This window comes from Bombyx mori, chromosome 15 (genome assembly GCF_030269925.1).
Source record: "Bombyx mori chromosome 15, ASM3026992v2".
NCBI classification, from domain to species: domain Eukaryota; kingdom Metazoa; phylum Arthropoda; class Insecta; order Lepidoptera; family Bombycidae; genus Bombyx; species Bombyx mori.
Genome location: NC_085121.1, coordinates 11,375,164 through 11,383,687, shown reverse-complemented (window position 1 = coordinate 11,383,687; position 8,524 = coordinate 11,375,164). Strand labels below are relative to the sequence as shown.

The window sequence follows — 8,524 nt, the reverse complement described above, 5'->3', positions numbered from 1 at the left end:
TAAGAATACTAGGAAGCTATAAATTGAATTAAATTATTTAAATTGAATCACAAATAACTTTTTACATGTTACAAGCGGCAAGAACATTTCAATTATCAGTTCTTATCATCCGACACTCCCTCTGCAAATCAGACAGATCAGGGCCATATTTCTAATACTGACTTTAGAATTATCATTTGTCGTCAGCTTATCAACAATCTGCCATATTCTAGATGTTCTGTGAAAATTGCCAAAAAATGTCATCGAATGGATTTACATCGCCCATTAAATGTTAAAAAGTTAAAATAGAAGCAAATTATATCATGTACGTGTACAAAAACCATTTAGCATGAGAAAAAAATGTCGCTGACACAGAAATTAAGACCGAATGTTGAGGTTGCAGAAAATTTAATACAATTTAAGTTGAGGCTTCAAAAAGAGGGCGCAATAGGTGCAATATACCAGGGAGTATAGGCAAGGCGCCATCGCACCTGCCTGTATCGATTGGCCGGAGCGCGAACTATAATTCAGTGGTGACCTGACCTAGGTCATCGTGGCAGTGTTAGCTGAAGTCCTTACAGTCAGCTGACCCAGTTTTCAGGCGGCGCGGTTGGAGAATAAAAGCTCGCCAGCACACTTTCCCTTTAATAACAGACGTGCCCTGGAATAAAGATGGAAATTGTCGCTAACGTGTAAAACTGTTAGAATTTTCTGACACGAATCTAGCTACTTTAACTTTTTGTAGTTAACATGGATATACCAAATAGAAGATGAATTATATTTTATGTACTACATATTTTGATTTTGTTATTCTATCGTTAGATATAACTAAAGACGGACTATAATCTCGCTATAACTTGGGTATTGTTACACTACTTTCGTGCATTTACTACGATAAATATTTAATTGAACGTGCAAAAACATAGATTAACGGTTTCCTTACGAGTGCGAGTGTGAGTTACTTCATAATAACCCTCTTTCTAAAGTTTGGATGTTTCGAGTGTCCAATGAATCAGCAGATTTTGCCGTAACGGCCCCAGCGAACGGTCGACGGTAACTGTTAAAGTCGCGAATGGTAAAAGCTGTGAACAAAAAGAAATCCTTTGGCTTTCTAGCTAAGAGGAAGCGTATGCGTACACCGTAGACACACATTTTCTATGTACATACTATGTTCTTTGTTAATAATTAACAATTAATTTTAATCGAACTCATACTAGCACAGATATTTAAGGAAACCTTAATGTATTTTAGGTACATTTTTCATATTTTGGTTTCTAGCACAGAAAAATACTGCGTGCTATTGAAATGAAAACCGCAAACTATTCAAAGCTAATTATCTGGACACTTAATGCTACTAATGGCGCTTTAGGAAATAAAAACTTAGTCATTAACGAACACACTAATTAGAAATTAATACGTATTTTTATAATTGTTTCAAATAACTGAGAATTTCAACAGGCACCGGGATCTGTAAAACCAAATAAAACATGAATGTTTTTTTTACAGTATTATAAAAATCAAATGTCGATCGATAAATTTACCAACTAAATACAAATTAAACCATCTACTTTATATTTCGTATTCGTAACAGTACTATTTAGCTGAGCGGACAGAATATCGAAATGTGTCCTAGATAGTCATTGCAACTTTTGCTTTTTTGCATCCGAATCGAAAATTGCACTGTAATCGATGACTTCGACGGGTCTTTAACCGCTAACGAAACCACACGAACACTCACTAATTATAGGTAAAAGTTATAGTTTTATCGATCTTGCTTTTTATACAAAAATATCAATCACAATATTGTGAAACTTTGCTGTTTCAACAATAATACATTTAAATACATAAAATTTATAATTTTAGCATACCAGAGGAAAGATGAAAGCTAACATAGAACACATCGATAGTTTAGGGGTTAACGACAAAGGGAAGATCTTCCATCGAGCGGGTTAATTGCTCGGTAGACCGACGGTCCGATTGTTATTGTTTTTTTTAGTGCAAATCACTAATAGAATTGTAGATTGTTATTGGACATTTTGACTTTCATTTCGTATTTTCAGTAAGTAATTCGATAGCCAATATTAATTTCGTTATGAAATAAATTAAAGTAAGCTTGAACTATCTATTTTACTGTAATTAATAAATTACTCTTAATGCTACTGATAAAATTAGTCCACATGTCCATCATCATCATCATCAGCCTGTATCTATCCACTGCTGGATGTAGGCCTCTCCCATAGTCCGCCACAATGAACGATCCTCCGCCTTCCGCATCCAATCTCTCCCAGCATATCGCCGCAAGTCATCGGTCCAACGGGCAGGGGGACGCCCAACGCTGCGCTTACCGGTACGCGGTCTCCAGTCCAGAACACGTCTGCTCCATCGGCCATCGGTTCTGCGACACGTATGTCCAGCCCATTGCCATTTCAGCTTGCTAATCTTTAGGGCTATGTCGGTTACTTTGGTTCTTTGACGGATTTCCTCATTTCTAAGTCGATCCATCAAAGAAACTCCGAGCATACACCTTTCCATAGCACGCTGAGCGACTTTGAACTTACGGACTAGACCTACGGTCAATGTCCACGTTTCGGCGCCATATGTCATGACCGGCAGCACGCAAGCGTTGAAGACTTTTGTTTTTAGGCATTGCGTTTTTAGGCATTGCACATGTCCATAAGCTAACCTATTACCTATTGATTGTCTTCGGTATCCATAAAGTACACCTGAGGTAGGACCGCTTGTGAGTCCGCGCGACCAGCCCGCCTATTTCTGCCGTGAAGCAGTAATGCGTTTCGGTTTGAAGGGTGGTACAGCCGTTGTAACTATACTATGATCTTAGAACTTACATCTCAAGGTGGGTATGCATTTACGTAGTAGATGTCTATGGGCTCTAGTAACTACTTAACACCAGGTGGGCTGTGAACTACGTAGTATTCAATTAAACCATAACATTACTTATATCAGGCTGAGATCAAATAGCAATAGAAGTAAAGATAGTTTTATTGCCATCGAAGACCAATTACGGTTCCCCAGATTAAGGACACTCTTAGAACATCAGCAAGCAAAATCATAGCCAAGTTGCTTCTTACGGCTCAGGGGTTGTTGGAACCTTAACCCAACCAGCGCTTTGTAGAATTTTTGTTTCATTAGACACGAAACACCTACTATTTCGTCTTAGGACTTCTGTGTGTTTTGTTCTTTTTTTGAACTTCGTTTAGGACTCCTAGCATTTTCTAAGCGTCTTCTATAGGAGTCTGATTCAGGAGAGGTGACCAAAACATCTATTTTGACCATTAAACTAAATTCATCCCCTTCTCAAAGTCACCGCAAAGAGTACTTTACTTGAGAGCACAGCTCCTATCCCTTGAGAGAGTTTATGATGCCCCGCATATTACCCAGACCTCCTGCTTAAATTCACCTATAAATTTATGCCATCAATGGTCACTATGTCATTGCAGCATGATGAAAATTGTGAGGACAGCCATCGACGATGACTGACTTCATCCATCAAAAGGGATAACACTCTATTTACTTGTAGAGTCCCTCAAGATTCCGTAAGACGTACTTTGACTAAAGAGTTCTATGCCACACTAATAATGGCGCTCGCTATCAAAAGGCTCAAAGAAGAGACCCATTCCAGCAATCCAAGACTCTACCTAGTGTGTTGACGAATTGAATTGAGTTTATAAGAATATCAACAGTTGAACGAAAACTGTATATTGTCGTTGATCAACTGGTGATCAGCTAAATGGGTAATAACATGTTCCTTTTTAATCACATGATCCAGTTTGAAGGGTTGGGGAAGGGCAGCGACAATCGAGCGGTAGGCACCTGCTTGGCTGTGCCCTTGGAATGGCTAACGTCCACGAGTGATGGTAACCACTCAGCATTAGTGTGCCGTATGCTGGTATACCTAAAGGGGGCTACAAGAAAAATAAATCAAGTCAAATCCCATGTTCTCCAGCAACCCTTTGCACAAGATCGCGAATTGGGTCTGCCAATTTTAACTTATAAATTGAAGCTATGTATCGCAAACATATCTTTTTTTTTATTGCTTAGATTGGTGGACGAGCTCACAGCCCCCCTGGTGTTAAGTGGTTACTGGAGCCTATAGACATCCACAACGTAGATGCGCCACCCACCTTGAGATGTAAGTTCTAAGGTCTCAAGTATAGTTACAACGGCTGCCTCACCCTTCAAACCGAAACGCATTACTGCTTCACGGCAGAAATGGGTAGGGTGGTGGTACCCATCCGCGCGGACTCGCAAGAGGTCCTACCACCAACCAGTAACTACGCAAATTATAAATTTGCGGGTTTCATTTTTATTACACGATGTTATTCCTTCACCGTGGAAATCAATCGTGAATATTTGTTGAGTACGTATTTCATTAGAAAAATTGGTTCGAACACCGGTGCATCGCTCAACACGAAAGCACCGGACGTCTTATTTACGTTAGGCCACGACGACTTCAGACATTTTCCTCCCACTCCTGGCTGAGCCTTTGCTCGCCCACCTGTCCTGGTGAAGCTGGAAAGGCCTCCGGGCCACCAGTAATCTCTCAATCATAAAAAAAAAAAAAAAAAAAAAACATTTTCCTTTTGTTAGATCGTTTGCAACCATTTCATGTACACGAGTATTCGATAAAAATGTCATAAAACGCAAAACACAGTCAATTGAAAACATACTGAATACAGACATACAAACATCATTTGTTATGTATATTGAAAAGGTAACGAACTGTAGTCGAAACATTAATAAACAAAGCTCGAGTTGCCTGGAAATGTAAATATTTAAAATAGAAAAACTTTTATTATTATTTTTGTGGAACCCTAAAGCTAATAAGTGTTGCAAGTAGGTGGTAGGTAGAAGGGCCTGTCCTGCTAGAATTGGTTCGTCTAACGGTGCGAGTTTCGGTTCAATGACTCGATTCGGACGCTCAATTTTCGCCGGGTACTGTTAGATATCTTGCCGAGAGCGCGATGCATTGATGAGAATGTCTCGCGGCGATGCTGTGGTCCACATGACAAGGAGTTTTGGCATATAGATTTTCAAATTAAAGGTAAGAACTGTTGCGAAAAAGATTTATCGTTCAATAGAAATAAAGTTAAATCAATCAATTAATTCAATTGTCGAAATAAGATGAAATGCTTATGTAGATGTGTATGGTTTCCGGTAACAACTTAGCATCAGGTGGGCCGTGAGCTTGTCTACACATCTGAGCAATTAAAAAAGGAGTATTGTCGTATACAAAAAAAAGTATTTAAGAAAATTTATAAAACATGAATCAAAGTTTCAAAGCCACGAGTTTTATTGTAATAGCCTAAACTTTATCAATTCGTTTTTTTTGCCTTCATTATTCATGCCTTGAGATGAAAAAACCTTGTCAAGGAACAAAACTATATTATGTTTGTCTTGAACTTAAAATATAATACGGTAGATAATCCATATGCCTACGTATTTTTAGTTTTTCATTGCTTCAAATGTGCAGACGAGCTGGCGTTAACTGGTTACCGAAGCTCATGAACACCGCTCTTAAAACATGAAGACTGAATCTCTGTTGCTTTGACATAGCAGTGATCTCTTTATACTGGAACGCGAAACTGCTCCTCAGTAGAAAGAAATAGACAGGGTGGCATCTTCCTGTGTGTCAGTAGTTAGCATCAGCAATGTCAGGGGCACAACCAAGCTCGTTTGAAAAGAGACACATCATGGCACTCAAGAAATACCATCTAGTGGAAATGCAGATTCGTATCGGATGTTATGTGGCAAAATAGATCTTTGCAAATGCATTATGGATGAATCAACACAATGGTTCCAGGTTGTGAAGATGCATTGTACTACGAAGGTAGATGGTGCGATGGTAAAGAGATAGTGCATCATTTCGAATCATTTCTTACAGTAGAGCTCATGAAACATACGATACCAAACACATCCATAAAGAACCTAAGCCTCTATATAGATTCAGACACTCTAAGCGATCAGTGAGATTATAAAGTGAATATGTGTGTGTATGTATTTTGTTACTATACTGACTCAACAGTTCTACACCCGTGGGTACGTTACTGGCCAAACAGTACAAATAGTACAGCTCTGCAAATTCCAAACACAGGCAGTAGACAGCACCTACCTGTCTCATATTACAAATAGGAAAGCTCGGAGGCGATCGATAATGTCTGAGCAAGGATTCCAAACACGAGAAGCATCTATAGTTACCTATACACTACACGGGTGTTATTCATAAAGGCTTAATAAACCTATTTTAGTAAGACCGCTCAATAATACTGTTTGTCCCTCTCTAACTATCTGTTTTGAAGCAAGAGCGACAATATAGAAATATTATGTAGACACTGGGTACCTACGTGAATTTTCCAGTCACTAAAAGGCCGTGGGTCATAAAAATGTCTGTTTCGCACTTTAATCTAAAAGTCTTATTATAATTAGATACATGGATTGCAATTAATAATAAAATGATTTTAGTTATTCAATCTCAAAAAATCTTTTAAATACATATACAAAAAAGGCTTCGAAAGGAATACATGTGCAAATGAACGTCTTCCCTAATAATTATATTATTCACATTAATTACTATTAAAAGGTCAAACAAGCACTGTTTACTATTAAATTAATAAAGACGCGATATATTTTAATAATAAAACAAAAAAAAATCAACCGATAAGATATAAAATCGATATCACTGTTATTCTAAAGTACCTTGAGCAAATATAAAAAAAAAGTTTAGGTAAATTTTGATGCAAAGAGAAATATAATATGGCTCACATCGATGTCGGATTCTTGTAATGTGTGTCAGCGCAATAAGTGGAGGGAGCGGCTTATTCCTGCCTGACCAACTCCCAGTTCCGAGAAGGGCTAGTGAGTGAGAGCTACCATTTGTGCCCTCGTCTAGTCGTTACGATAAAACGCAAGTTGAGTTATAATAATTTAAAAACAAATACATACATGTGTTGCTACAAATTACAATTGTTTTTTTATAGTGAATAGTTTGAATTGGTAATAGAAATGATGAATAGAAAAATTGTCTCAACGTGTTTATTGATTTATACGAAAAACAAAACAAATTTTTTATCAAAAAATGTACCTTTATTTTTGTTAGTACAAAATAAAAAGTTACTACTAACCAGCATAGTACACTAACAACAAACAAAAACAAAAGCCTCTATCTACTTTATTTTCAGAATAATACATATGAATTCACTAAGGGCATTGATTGGGATCAATAAAATAGGGAAAAAATCAGTTTCGAACATGATGATTTCATGGTGACAGAAGCGGTATTGCCATGTACTTACCTGTCACTGCTTCGTAGTATTTGTGCGTACCGGTTTTAATGGAGAATTCGACCTCATGTCTCAAGTTCGGTGGCGATATTCACGTTGGTTTGTCTATGGGCTTTGCTCAACGTCGGGTGGTCCGTGACCTCGTTCTGCACAACTGCGTCAATAAAAAACAATTTCTGAATGCTTAAAACGGGGAATATAGTAGATATTATGCGTTATGTAATAATAAAAATACAACACACGATTGTCTTGCATGATATTATAGATTAACAGATTCTTTTAATTATAGCACGCTAATTTATTTTTGTCAGGATATGAATATATGTTAACTTACTATTATATACTTGTTACCTCTTATAACTTGCTATGTACAATATCATAATGAAAGGTAACGTCTGGTTCTACTAGGATAATGGGTTTTTAATTTCAATAGTAATAAATGCTAATTTTTATGACATTTATTAAGTATTTATTCCTAATTAATTACTGCTACAGCAAACGATAAGTTATGCGAATAAGTTAATCGATGGCAAACGTAATCGTACCTACCATTAACAAACTACTCAATTACACGGAGTTTTGTTACCCAATTTTTATCGCTTGTAAATACATCATGAAAACTTATCTTACTGTGTCATGTCTTCTCGCGATTTATCGGATCCTACTCGCTCAATCAGGGACACCTGTCGGTGCGCGATGAGATGTTACTGATTAAAGCTTCAAGAGGTTGATCGCGAAAAACGCGCAGCTAAAACTTATTAAATGCTACTTTTAGTTTATGCATTTAAAAGCATCAATGCATACAATTGATTGCGACTTTGACCTTATATCTTTATGAGTGGCGGCATTCACGTTTTTGATGTGACAGTGATCTCACCCGACTAATGCGTTAAAAATATGTATATCTTTGGAAATATGCGGATTTATGTTAGCCATGTTCTGTGTCTAGAAGCGTATGTTTCAGTTTTTATAATAATATCAACGGCGTCAAATTTGTTATTTGAATGGTTCGCGCGTACGATCAGCGGGTGTGAGCAAGACATCATTACATTAGTATCGAGTGATCCATCTGATATGAATAGGGGTCTCTAGCCACGATTGCGGCGAGACATGTCCCGTTACCGGCTCGGCTCATTACTAAATCCATCTCACGAAAGCTCAAGTTTTGGCGTTGAATCAATTAACCCTAAATGATATCCGGTGAGCGTCGCAATCATAGTGTTATTTTAGAATTATTTTTTTTAGGA

The 8,524-nt window shown here is 37.5% G+C and overlaps 2 long non-coding RNA genes across 3 annotated transcripts in view; one reads left to right on the top strand and one right to left on the bottom strand.

Annotated features, from left to right (window-relative positions):
- The window catches only part of LOC134200218 (uncharacterized), a 32,021-nt gene that overhangs the window by 1,526 nt on the left and 21,971 nt on the right, over positions 1-8,524 (top strand). The gene's annotated exons all lie outside the window — the stretch shown is intronic.
- LOC119629539 (uncharacterized) lies at positions 20-7,419 on the bottom strand. Its single transcript, XR_005245519.2, has 3 exons — positions 7,290-7,419; positions 923-1,061; positions 20-640 (listed from the first exon to the last, which is right to left on the bottom strand). It is a non-coding gene; the product is annotated as an uncharacterized LOC119629539 (long non-coding RNA).